Source organism: Pseudopipra pipra, chromosome Z (assembly GCF_036250125.1).
Source record: "Pseudopipra pipra isolate bDixPip1 chromosome Z, bDixPip1.hap1, whole genome shotgun sequence".
Taxonomy (NCBI): domain Eukaryota; kingdom Metazoa; phylum Chordata; class Aves; order Passeriformes; family Pipridae; genus Pseudopipra; species Pseudopipra pipra.
The window spans coordinates 66,005,306-66,019,070 of record NC_087581.1 but is presented as its reverse complement, the minus strand read 5'-3'; the positions used below and the strand labels follow the sequence as shown (position 1 = coordinate 66,019,070).

The following is a 13,765-nucleotide window of genomic DNA, read 5'->3' as shown; positions in this document are numbered from 1 at the left end:
GACCATGTCAACAGCTTTGTAGTAACCAGATTGGAGAAAATACTGAATGTACTTACCCGGTTTGCACAGGACTGTTTCTTAGCTTTTTGCTTTTTTTTTTTCTCTCTTCTTTCCAGGATTGTTTTTTGTTTAGTCAAATACTATAGTTTTATACACTTCTCCATGTGATGCAGCTTGGAAATGAAGCCCTATAGGAATGAGAAGTAGAGGTTGCTATGGCAACTGGGGTGTCTTGTTTTCTGGCTTGTTTTGTTTTGTGGTGATAGGAAGTGTTGAGATGCCCTAGATAATCCTGAGATTACCCACATTAAAAGTTGAAGAAAGCTTGTTTTGGGGTTATGTAGATTAACAATTTTACCTACATTTAATTGTATCTAACATTTCTTTAAAAATTGTAACAGTGCTGTGGAGGTGTGTGTGTGTTATTGTAGCTAAGATTAGCAGTGTTTTTTGTTCTAGTACCTTCAGGATTTTTTAATATATTTTTATGTTCTTTTTTCAATTTTTAGGAGGCAAGGTGGAAGAGGGATTGCAAACCTCCTGCTTACATCCTGTTTACATCACTGAAATGGAAAGGGCTGGGTTTATGTGAAACACTGACTGTCTCTCCTTAGTCCACTCAATATCTTATGTGTGTTTTGGAGGGAATTCTTGGTTTCCCCTCCTGCTAAGAGCACAGGGCAAACTCACTGGGCCTCTGTGGGATACCTGTGTAGCTTACATTGTGTACCTCTGCTGATAGGCCCCATAGGTGAGGGCTATGTTACAGCTGGTCTGAATGCTCCAGTGTTGAGAATGTCTCCAAGTCTTTGAGTATTGTGAGAGTGTCCAGGCAACTGTGTCAATATCACATTTTTCTGACAAAATACTGTCACAGTTTATGAAGTCCTACTGTGCATTAAGTTCGGCTGCAATCCACTCTGTTTATTTAAGTAACTCAAATTCTTCTTTTTTAAAGTAAGATGTGTTACTGTTATTTCCTTTTTATACATGGAGAGGCATTTGGGCTTGAGTATGTCTTAACATTGCAGAAGTATTAACAGGACTGGTTTTTCACTGGAGACATCTGTGTTGTTACTGAAGTATGACATTTACACGGTGGTGTGTGAATTTATGTGTGCTGTACTGGGTAACCAGTGATAGTGGTGAAGGAGGCCACATGTGTGAGGGCTGGAACCTTGCAGTGTTTATGGAGGTTGCCTAGGCACGATAACCTCATGAAGTCAGCAAGTCCAAGTACAAAGTGCTGCACCTGGCCTGGGGCAATCCCAGACATGAGCAGAGAGTAGGAGAAGTCATCCTTTGAGAGCAACTGTGCAGAGAAGGACTTGGGGCTCTCGTGGGTGAAAAGCTGGACACAAGCCAGCAGTGTGCACTTGCACATTGCCAGAAACCAAGCACATCCTGGGCTGCTTCAAAAGCAGTGTGGCCAGCAGGTCAAGGGAGGTGATTCTCCCCCTCTACTCTATCCTTGTGAAACCCTCACCTGGAGTACTGTGTCCAGATCTGGGGTCCTGAGCACAGGAAAGACATGGACTTGTTAAACCAGGTCTAGAGGAGGCTACGAAGGTGATCAGAGGGAGGGAGCATCTCTCCTATGAAGACAGGCTGAGAGCTGGGCTTTTCAGCCCAGAGAAGAGAAGGCTTAAGGAAGACATCATTACAGCCTTCCAGTACCTTAAGAAGGGTTACAAAAAGGAGGGAGAGGGACCTTTTATGTGGGCAGATAGTGACAGCACAAGGGGCAATGGTTTTAAACTGGAAGAGAGCAGGTTTAGGTTAGATGTTAGGAAGAATTTCTTTGCTCAGAGGATGGTGAAGCATTGGAAGAGGTTGCCTAGAGAAGTTGTGGATGCCCCATCCCTGCAAGTGTTCAAGGCCAGGTTGGATGGGGCCCTGAGCAACCTGGTCTAGTGAATGGCAGGATGGATTGAAACTGGATGATCTTTTAAGGTCCCTTCCAGCTCTAACCATGATTTTATGATGAGTTTCAGTTGCAAGAACACTTGCAGTAAATGTCAAGTTGTTTTAGTGCATTTTCCTTTAAACTGAGGGCTGAATCAGTCTGCCTTGTGTTTTTTGTTGTGCTATTTTGTTCTGAATGCTGTAAGCTATAGCTCTTTGTTTTGACCAGTTGCTGTGAATCAGCTGGAGAGTGCTGATAAACAACTGACAAAGTTTCTCTTTGTAAAGCATCATCCTGAAACCAGTGACTTGGAGAAGCTGTTGCAGACAACTGCTGCAGGGAGCTGAGTACCATGACTTTAGCATGGCAAAGATGCTGGTATGTGTGTGTCCTGCAACAGGTGGTTCTGTGGACCAGCTGGATCTTTCTTGTCACTCTTCTATTTTTAACCATTGCATGTTTCTCTGCCCCTGCTGTCTTGTTGCACTTACAGGTGCTGCAGAGCTGGCACATCTTTGTTCCAGCCACTTGTTCAGCTGATTGCATGGGCAATCTGCAGCAGAAGACAAAAGAGGCACCAGCTTAAGACAGAGCCAGAGGAAATTGCTGATCTTTAAATGGTCTTCAAGAGGCTTGTCTGTACTGGTATCTGGGGTACTTGATTTTCTTCTTACCCCCATGGCATCTTGATGACATTGAGTTGGGTGCCATTGGGGGACCTTTCCTCTCCCTTGAAGGTTGTTAAGGAGCCTTTCACTGCATGTGCAGTGAGTGTGATCAAAAGTTTTCTCTCAGCCTTCAAACTGGCTTGACCCTTTCTGGCTGTGTAAAGGCTGTAGTCTGAAAGACCTGGGAAGAAGTCATAGCTGTGTTACATGGTCTTGTATCTGGCTTGTACAAAAGAGCTACTGGAATACTTAATGGTTTGCCCTCAGATAGACAGATTTCTGTGGCTCAGAGACAATTTCTTTTCAGATTTCTGTCTTCAACATCATTGAATACTAGTGCTATTCCCTTAACACTGGGAGCTTGTGGTTTCTCCCCACTGGAAGGAGAGTCACAGCCATCCCAATGGTCTGTTGCACTGTGGGTGTGACTGACCATTACTGTGCTGGAACTACACAGTGGAAAGATAAATTCAGTGAACAGAGGGCAAAAACTGTGTCCTGCCAGCCTCCCTCTGCAACTTTACATTGTGAGTAGGAGGCCTCTTCCACTGTGGTATCTTTTTTTATGAAATTGTCAGAAGATGAGTTGCTGAGCTCTCTCCTGACGTTGTAGACCTCTTGGAGATTTTTGTTTTTCCATCAGTGAACCAGTGCCTTGTCCTAGGGTACTGTCCTGTCTTTGGCCTAATCCTCAAGAAAAGAAAAGATATCGGTGCTTTCTGGATTTGAATGTGAATTTGACATTAGTCATTTTTCATGTCTCAGAAGAAGAAAACACTCTTAATGTTGGGGACCTGTTCAGTACTAAAATCACATGCCTCTGAAATTCTGCACTCACCTTAGTTTTGCAGGGAAGTGTGATCCAGCTGTCTTTCAAGGGGGAAAACTGAAGCCTGTGTAGAATTCATCTTTCTCATAAAATTTCATAGAATAGAATCATAGAGTAGTTTGAGTTGAAAGGGACTTTAAGTCCAACACCCCACTTCCACACCCCTCAGGGACATCCTCAGCAAGGTCAGGTTGCTCAGAGCACCATCCAACCAGGGACAGCCCCATCCACTTCCAGGGATGGGGCATCAACCCCTTCTCTGGACAACCTGTGCCATTGTTTCAACACCTTTATCATATCAAATCAAATCTCTTCCTTATATCCAGCTTAAAACTACCCTCTTTTATTTTAAAACCATGACCCCTTGTCCTATTGCAATGGCCCCTGCTATCTTTCTTATAATTCCCCCTTAAGTATTGAAAGGCTGTAATAAGGTCTCCTTGGAGGGTTCTCTTCTTCAGGCAGAACAGTCCCAACTCTCTCAGCCTTTCTTCATAGGAGAGGTGCTCCAGCCATCTGATAATTTTCGTGACCTTTCTCTGGACCTGCTTCAACACCTCCATGTCTTTCCTGTGCAGAGGACCCCAGGGCTGGATGCAGTGTTCCAGGTGGGGATTCATGAGTGTGGAGTAGGGGTGCAGAATCACCTCCCTCAACCTGCTGGCCACTCTTCTTCAGCTTCTTATACAACAGCACCCTCAAGTCCTCTCAGCAGGGCTGCTCTCGATCTGTTCAGCCCCAGCCTGTGCTGATAGCAGGGGTTGCTCTGGCCCAGGTGCAGAACCTTGAACTTGGTCTTGTTGAACCTCCTGACATTCCCATGGGCCCAGGGTCCTTGTCCAGGTCCCTCTGGATGGCATCCCATCCTTCAGGTGTGTCAACCACACTACTCAGCCTGGTGTGGTCTGCAGACTTGCTGAGTGTGCCCTTGATGCTGCTGTCTGTGTGAAGACATTAAACAGTACTAATCCCAGTGTGGACCCCTGAGGGACACCACTTACTGATCTCCATCCAGACATTTTGCTGTTGGCCACTACCCTCTGGATGTGACCATGGAGCTAATTCCTTTCATCAAAGCTGTATTCAGACAGACCATTTTTTTACTGGCCATACTGTACAAAATGGAAGGAGAATGGACTACAGCATCTTGAGTGGAGTGGGTGGACCCCTCTTCTTTGTATAGGCACAGCTGGTACAGTGTCTAGATTCAAGCAAACCTACTATAACCAAATTGTTGCATTTATGATTGACCGTTCAAGTATATCATTGAACTCATTTGACTGTTTCATTTTTTAGTAGCTTGTTTTCACTTGTCTTGTTACGTTGTTGTTTCCTAACAGCCTATCTGAAATGCAAATGAATAGGAATTCAGATGTGTTACCTTGAAATTATAGAGCTCAAATGCTATATAGAATATCTATATACAGGGATATCTATACCTGTAAATAGAGGTTGTTCTCATGTAGACAATTCTGGAAATATACAGTACAAGGCAATTCACGTTGCTTGGAGTCAAACTGCATTTTTATTGGACAGGGTATATACTGGTGTCTCTGTTTAAAGCAGAGGCAGGTATGACTGGTTAGTTAACAAGACCAGAGAGTCCTGGAGAGAGAATAAAGCAGAGAATAAAGCTGGCAGATACAAGTGATCTATAAGGACGCTCAGTAATTATCTGAAAAATTGTAACAGGGTTCTCATTTCCTCTGGATGTTCAGAGGAAGAGGATCTGCAATGTGGTCTCACTGAACTGTAGGACAAGCAAAAGCCCAAGGTTTCTTACCACAGTGAAAAAGAGGAAAGTGTTTTTAATGCCTGACTTCTTAAAGCTTTCAGAGATTTTTCCATTCCTGTCTTGCCGTTGTTTGAAATGTTCTGGGAAGACTAAAGCTCCTAGTGACAGCTTTCCTGGTGACATTTAGCAAGCATTGCACAACAGACTTCTAACTTAAACTAGGTTGTGTCTTTGCCTGAGAGAGCACACCAATATTGCATACAGGTCTGTGCATGTTTCTACTGAATTGGGAAATAAGCTGGCAAGGTCTGTGTACTGCATCCAGCATTCCTTTCAGTGAATAGTCACAGTATTCAGGCTGGCCTGTGGTCACAGTCCTAAACAGAAAAGCTAAATGCATCTGTGTTGGCAAGCTGCTACAATGGAAAAGGAGCTCAAAGTTGTGTAACAAATGTAAAATTGAAGTCCCACAAACTTCCAGTGAAATGAAAGTCTTGCTTTTGAGTTCCTCAAGAAAATAGTGTCTCCTCCACTGGCTTGAATGGTTACACAAACAGTGTGTTTTATATAATGTAATTTAAGAACATTGGGATTAAAAATAAAAAAGTCTGTTTCTCCAATCTGTGACTAATTAGCCTGTGGGCATTTTCTAAAAGCTATTGTCTTTTAACTATCAATGGATCTCTTCAGTGTATTCAAAGGCAGTCCTGCAGAACATAATGAGCCTGCTTGCACACCAAGGACAACTTCAGAAATTAGTGATGTCCTGAAGGGCAGAGGCACTCTAAGATTAAGCCTCTATTTTGGCTTCTGTTATATCAGGCACATGCTATGTGCAGGAAGAGTAGAGGAAATAACCTAGTCCGTTTTGACTAAAATAAAACTGTTTTGATAGTTAGACTGACTTGGCCTGAATTGTCGTGGTGCTGATATGCCCTTTAAGTCCCACTGATTCATTGTTTGGAAAGTAGAGACTGTTACTGTTGTCTTGCATAACAGCTTTGAAGCTTTGGTTTATTCCCTGGCTCTGCTAGATTTCTTGTTTGTTTTGCTCTGTCCATCTACAGTTGTCCTTCCTCCTCCTCTCTTTTAAGTATCCTGCAGTAGCTATGCCTCCTGCACGGGGCATCTTTGCCTTTATGTGCATAGGGGACTTTTATTAAACTAATTTGAGCAAGCTGATTCTTCCATGTCCAGATCTTCTGTACCTGTCTTCCTTCCCCAGGCACTCATCAGCAGCCTCTTTATATAAACCAGTGCTGCTGTTTCATGACTGCAAGTCCTGGCAGAACCGGGGTGGAACCTAAGACATCTCTATGACTGATGGCAAACTAAATGAGAATTTTCAAAGCCCTTCCAGGTCTTGGAGTAAAGCAGTTTTGTTTGCTGATCCACCAGAAGACAAAGGATTCTGCTGTGTTTCTGGGCAACCCTGGGGAAGTTGGCTGGACTGAACAAGTGTTTGCATCCCCTTCCTGAATAGGAGGGGCAGTAAGAGAACATCTTGTTTTCTCTTATTCTAGCAGTGATTGACAGTGCTTTTAAAAAAGAGCTGTTTTTTCACTTGCTGAGTGCTATTTTATTTTTCAGTGAGGGGAGGGTTGAGAATAACCGCTTGAAAAACTGTGGCATAGGCAAGTTCAAATACTTCCTCTTTTTCTGGGTTGTTGAATGCCTTATATAAGTTGGTGACGTATGGAACAAAGATCTGTAACAATTGCATCTGTTTAAGAGAAATATTTGTGTTGCCAGAAGTACTGATGGCTATCTGTTCAAAGCACTAAGCTTTACAGGAAGCCTGGTAATGTTCTGAGGGTTTAGTTTACCCCTAATTCATTCTTTCATCATAATAAATTAAGGTATATTCTACATGGTCAAATTTATAATCTGCTGTATTGACTTGAAGTTAAAGAACCTTGGCTTCTGTAAGTTGTTGTGCTTTTAGCAAGCTGAAAATAATCGTGCTGATTACAGTATGTGAGAGTCTGACCTTGACTCTTCAGACTCGTAGTTAGATGCAGTTGTAATGCACTCTTAACAGTAATGCTCTCTCTACTGGAGTTAATGAAAATTACTGCAAGTCTTGAAAAGACATTGAAAAATTCACCCTGCTGGAGTGAATTACTCCTCTGGAGTAAATGGCAAGAGCCATTATTCTTGCTGTAGTACCTGTTGCATTTAAAACGTAGTCACACTTGGCTATGAAGCACAAGGCTTGACCTGCACTGTGCTTTGTGCTGCTAAACTTGATGGCTGTGAATTATTGCTCAAGTTGGCGGTCTGTTGCACCGGGTGAGTGGGAGGGCAAAAAATGCCTGTGCTGTCACCTTCCCAAGGGGTCCATCAAACCCCAACAGTTTCCTGGAGAAACAGCAACAATGTCCTGCTCTTGGTGCTCATCACCCTGGAGTTTGCAGCCAGGAGACAGTTGGTTCTCGGAGCTGTCTGCTAGCAATGCAGGCCCTGGCCAAAGTTACCACAAGGTACATGTCCTTTTGCCACCTGTAAGGAGCTAGACTTCTTCTTGTGTCAAGACACAAGAAGTGTCTTCAAACAATTACCCTCTTGGGGCAGTCAGAATTTGGGGCAGTTGTGGCCTGTTGCAGTCAGATACAGCTAAGTCTGGAAATATGTGGTGGGAAGTGTTAAGGGGCATAGTCCTCTCTTTTGAGAGACCTGCCAGTCTTTGGCAGAAAATGTTGCTTCTTGCAGCTCCTGGGACTTGTTCAGATAGAAAAAGAAGAATTTGATTACAGATTAGTTTTATTTGATATAGAAGATGTAGCACTGGGTTGATGGTTGTCATGTGAAAAAGAAGGAGAGAGATTCCTGGGGTGTGGAAGTTAACCTGTGAGTGCAGAGACACAGTTCAGAGTAGGAGGAGTAAAGTTACACTGTAGGTACCTGGTGAGGACTTTGTCCACGTTTGTCCATCCTCTGTTAAATCTTCTTTTAAAGGTAACTTTTTAAAGATGTTGTGTTTAGAGAGGGATCATCTATAACACTTGCTGACACATGTTGAAAAAACCCAAACTGTTAGGTATTTATTCTGGTAGAAACTTTTTTTCTCTTTTGTCCTGTAAAATTTCCATGTACTTAGGAAAATATAGACAACATTACTGTGGCTATCCAAGTCCAATGCCAGAGTCAGTTGCTAATCATAACCATAGCCTTCTCTTAGTCTTGTTTTTCTGAGCATCATGGCAGAAAACAGATATAAAGGAGGATATTGTGCATGGAAGGTTCCCAGTGGAATTGAAAGTTGGCATTCACAGTGTGTGAAATGCTGCAATAAAAAGACACTGACTGCATGCCTGTGTCCAGGTGTCAGACAAAAGCAATAGAGGGAAGCAATGAGCTCAGGTGAGGTTGCACATGGATTTATGTCAGGGGTGTTGTAGTAGGCTGTTGTGCTACACAACTCTTCCATTAACAGCCCACGACCCCCTCCATAAAGGCCAGTAGTGAGGTGAGACACCAGCTGCTGAGGACTGCAGAAGAATATTTTAAGTGAATTAATTTTAATCTATCATTTTATTGCTTGGAGTGGTTGAATGTAAAGTGATGTTTATGAAGCAGGAAAAGTATTCTTACGAGTTGATGGGCCTTGAGTCAGCTTTTACAGATAGGCAGGAAATGAAGTTAGAGTTGTAATGATGCATCTGGGGAAATATGTGTCCATTTTGTAATTGTCAAAAAAAGGCAAATGGAATGCTAGATATTATTAGGAAAAGAATGCAGTGACACAAAATTATGGCCAGCTCTGTGCCATAATATAAAATCACAGTGCGCACATTCTCATTTCTTTTTTTTTTTTTAATCCCCCTTGTAATTCTTTCATGTAATCTATGTGCATTAATAGGGCTTTTTGTAGAGGACTCTAGAGATTTTTCGTTTATGTAATACTCCTACGTATGTCAGGCCATCCATTCCAGTAAACTCTCCAAAAAAGGGACTGCTTCCAAGTCTTATATTTAACAAGATACCTCAGAGAATTACTGCTCTTAATTTAGTTTTATTTATATTCACATTGATAAACTGGGTATGTTCCTTAATGCATTGCTCTCAAGTTTTCCAGAAATGAAAAATTTATTGTGCTCTCAAAGCTGGGCAAAACAATTCTGATTTAAGATATTCCTGACTGATTTAATGGTTTGTTTCAAAAGCAAGAATAAGCCCTTTAGTGTCAGCTAGGTCATTCAGTAATCTGTAACCTTTGTTAAAAGATTAGAAGGAACATTGGCAGGCACTTGCTGGGAGTTATAGTTGGTGAAAGCAAGCAAAATGCGAGTGAGGTACAGCACTCCTAAGTAATACCAAACAAAATGAAATTATTATTTGCCAAGTCATCCAGGCAATGTTGAGGAGTCGTCGTATTGTCAGTTTATGTCAGAGTATGACATTTTCCCTGTGCTGGCTCTGTGACAGGCAATGCCAGTTGGCCAAAACCAGCGTGTTGTTGGGAGTTACTGAAGTTGGCTGAAGGTGTGTGCGGAGGGAGCGCTCAGCTGCTGGAACCTGCCTCTGTCTTCGGGTGCAGGAGCTCTCTCTTTTTCGGAGTCCTCAATATGACCTGTGGCCATGACAGTGTCGATGGCTCCTGTGTGAGTAGCAGACCACAACGTGCAAAACCCATGAGCGATGGCACCCTGCAGTGAGTTCAACCGAAGGGAATTGTTGTGAGAAGGAGAGTGAGAAGGAGAGTTTCTTAATGCTGATTGTGGCTCCTGCTGCAAGTTAACTGAGAGGCAGAAACGCGAGGCAGAGGGGCAGGAGGTGGCAGGCAGGACAACAAATCCAGACAACAGAGGGCTTGGAGGAGGAATTGCAATTTACCTGGCAGGTGCTTTTGTTAAGCTCAAAATGAGTTCTCACAGTGAATAGATCCACAGTGAGTCTTGTGTCACATTTCCAGGAGAGATCAAATCGATTTTGGTTTTGTGTTGATATTCCTTTATCCTCCTTGGAAAGCAATTTGGTAGCTCTGCTTTTAAAAGTGTTTAAGAAATGTAAAGTTAGATTTAAAAATACAATTGTTAAAGATAAAATAAAAATTAAATGAAGGCCAACATGTTAAAATGCAAATTTACAAATAAATTTATATTTGAAAAACAGCAAAATTGAGATATGGTATTGCCCCAAAGAGGAAACAAAACTAGTTTTTAACATCTTGCACACTTTTCCTCAGGACTGGGTGATCTCTTCAAAAAGAGAAAGAAGATTATGTGTTAAATTTGTTATTACATCATAAGCAATTCTCACCCAGACATCATTTGCATAGGACACTGATACATTGCTAGAGTCTGTACAGGACATAATCCACCTTTTTCTTCTTCATACTTTTGAGTTCTGCTTTGAAGTCTGTCTTAAGGATAGGGACAAAAACGCTCATGTGAAAAAAGTGTGATATATTGGAGGGAGTAAATAGCCCTCACTTTTCTAGGATGAAGAGTTACAGTGATTCCTAGATTTTATCTCCTGTCTTCCTAAGGAGGGCTGGAGAGAGATGTTTTCTGTTTCCTTTATAGTGTATGTTGGAGGGCTACTGGCTGCATGTTCACTCAGTGTTGCCATATGTACACATTGCATTTATCTTTATCAAAACACCAAGGGAAACAAAATGTGGTAGGAAAAGCAATGGCTTATGGGCAGAGACTGCTGTAAAGCCACATATTGTGCTCGATGTGGATAGGGAGCAGCCCTGTGGTGCCTGATGGACACATGGCTTCTTGCTGTGTAGTGGGAATTACTAATCTTTCACAAGAAGGAGGTAATTTGCTATTGAATGAGGAAGGGAACAAGGGAAACTTGTCAAATATGGTTGCTGTATGCCTGAGCATATAGTTAGGTGCTTGGAGAGACCATGTAAAGTCCCCTAAAGCTTTAAGTAAATGAATTTGTAGATTCTGACAATGTCTCTTGAAATCGTGGCTGTTCATCTTCTGTCAGTGTTGAATAACTTCATGCGGCTTAAACCTGGATATAGGTGCCTTGTATTCAAAGTCCAGTTTGAAGGTTGCAGGCACTGTTTTCTTCAAATACACTTTGTGTGTTTGTCTCTCCCTTCATCCATGCTGTTGGGTACTTTTGACAGTGCTTAAGATGCTTAACTAAAGAACACAGGGAGCGCTGCAGGCCTTCAAGCTTGACTGAGACCATCGGTTTTGTATAGTGTGTTTGAAAGATGCAATTGAAATTGCTTTGTTTTGACGTAGGCAATTCATAGTTGTGTCTGCTTGTAGCTCATCACTAAGTTTGTAGCATCAAGAAATCCTCTTCCTCTAAAGAGAACTGCCTGCCTTCTTCCTTTAAATGCTTTTTCCTCAAAATTTTGCATTTAATCTCCTGAAACTTCACACACAGTGTATTCTGGCTTGTTTTCCCTAATAAAAGGTCACCCTTTAAAAAAACACAAACTCCCTCCTGGCTGTCAGAACTTCAGGCTTAATTGTGTTGCCTCTCTGGGACTATTGATACGAATTCAGGATTCCCCTGCCCTCTACCCCTATGCTTCAGTTTGACTTGCTGCCATTTTGGGTTTATTTCTTTCTTTGTGGAACGTGGAAAATAAAAACAAAATGGTGACTTGTAGGAGTAATTTCACCTCCTGAGGAATGTGACAAGCAGAGGAGGGAGTGTGTGAGTACCTCCTGAAAAAAATGTGTGAAAATCTTTTGTGGAGAATGTTGCCGTGTCTGTTTGGGCACTCCTTATCTCCCACTGTTTGTCTTCTGATATTCCTTAATTGGATTATTTGCAAATGCTTCAATTTTTCAGTTGAAATCTTAGGGAATTAACTCTTTTGCGTGTTGGTTTTTTTTCTGTATGTACTTGAACAGTTAGAACCTTTATTCACCTTCCTGTTTTACTCCTTGTCTGAAACTTTTTGTTTTTACTGCTTCTCTGAAGCTGCTGGTTTAGTGTATTTTTTCTGTGCCATGAGGTGTTTTCTTAGCTGAACCGTGTATTACTGTCTTTATGCAGGTCCGTGTTTTGCTGAGTTTGTCACTGCAGAGAGAAAATTGAGTGGTATTGTGTAGTGACTTGAGTTGTCTGAATAAGTAGAGAACATCTGTCAAGGTCTGTGCAAGAAGCATCTCATCTATTGATCGGTTATTCTCTGAATTCCCTGAGCTGTTTGTGTAGGGCTCAGTTTACTTGTGCATTGAGTTTGTGTGCACTTAAATCTGGTAGCCAATTGAAGATAGTGGCCTTGCAGACTTCAGTTGCCTGCTGCTCCTTGCAGATCATAACATTTCTGTGATCAGTCTGCAGCACCTTGCTCTGTTCCTTCCTTTCTAGCCAGCCTGCTTCTGAATTAAAAAAAATGAGAGAAAACAGTGTCATTTCACTGAATTTCATTAGTCATTGCTGCTTCCTCTTTGACTACACCTCACCTCTTCATGAACTTCTTGACATCTGCCAGTTTATATTCAAAGCATCATTCTCTGCCTTTCTTGGTTTGAAACCATCAGGACCTTTGTCACGATGATTCTGCCTGCAGAGGTCAGTTCCCTCACTTCTCCAGGTTTCAGCTGAGCTTTGGGCACCACCCTGGGATAGTGAAGAGGCCACTTAAACAAGTGGCTGGGGCAGATGTCTTCCGCTGGTGATGGGACGTATGTGGTAAATTTCAGATTAGCTGATAATGGGATTTTTTCCTGTAACTTCTGCAGACCTGCTCTCACAGCAAGCAGGTGACCCTCCTAAAAGCATCAGTAGAAATATTGCTGAGACCTCAGGTAAGTTTTGGTGTGTTATCATTAAGTATGTTATCACTACATGTTGAGACAACATACGTAAGTGATGAGAATTCACCACTTCTCTGTGTGGAGTTATACCTGTTTTCTGGAGCAGGAGATTCACCATTCTTCTGCCTGGACAATGACTTTGTTCTCTTTGGTCTCCTCTGCACTGAAGGGCTGTGCGCCCCTTCCACCATAGAGACCACCTCCAAATATGGTGAACATTTGCATTTTCAGCTCTGAGAATCTGCTTTGTCATCCTTTCTTGACTATTTCCTCTCCTTATTTATGCCATTTTGGGGGGCATTCCCACTCAGGAATGCCATCAGCCTTAAAGACATGCATAACATTTCATGTCACCCAGCAGAAGATTTGTTTCTGCTCCTTCCTACTTTATTTCATTGGTGCAGTAATCACTCTGGGTTCAGTCGTGGATGATGAACAACATGTTTGTACACAGTAGTGACTTGCAGTGCTTCTTTTTCTGACTTGCAGAGTAATGAAAAACAAACTCTGCCTACTGCTGACATTAAGATGAGTGCCAATGGGAAAGTAGTCATCCTTCTTTTTGTGCTACCAAAAGGAAAAATTACTTTGCACAGGCTGGCAGCAAGTTGCTTAGAGAAGTGGACCTGGATTTTAATGCTTCAGTTGGCATGGAAGAAGGTGCAGTGCAGTGTTGTGCAATCAGAAGTCAATGAGCAGGAGAAGGGGGAGGAGAGGAATTTGACTGCTTTTGATGGCACTAGCCATCAAAAATACAATATATTTGTATTTTTACTAAATACAATTGTATTTAATACTAAATACAATCAGTGGCAGCGATGGCCTACAGATGGGAAGTCTGAAGCACTTGGGGTGTGAAAACCCCCTGTGTACAGC

At 42.2% G+C, this 13,765-nt stretch overlaps 1 protein-coding gene across 1 annotated transcript in view; it reads left to right on the top strand.

Moving 5' to 3' along the window:
* The window catches only part of DGKQ (diacylglycerol kinase theta), a 93,887-nt gene that overhangs the window by 10,189 nt on the left and 69,933 nt on the right, over nucleotides 1-13,765 (top strand). The gene's annotated exons all lie outside the window — the stretch shown is intronic.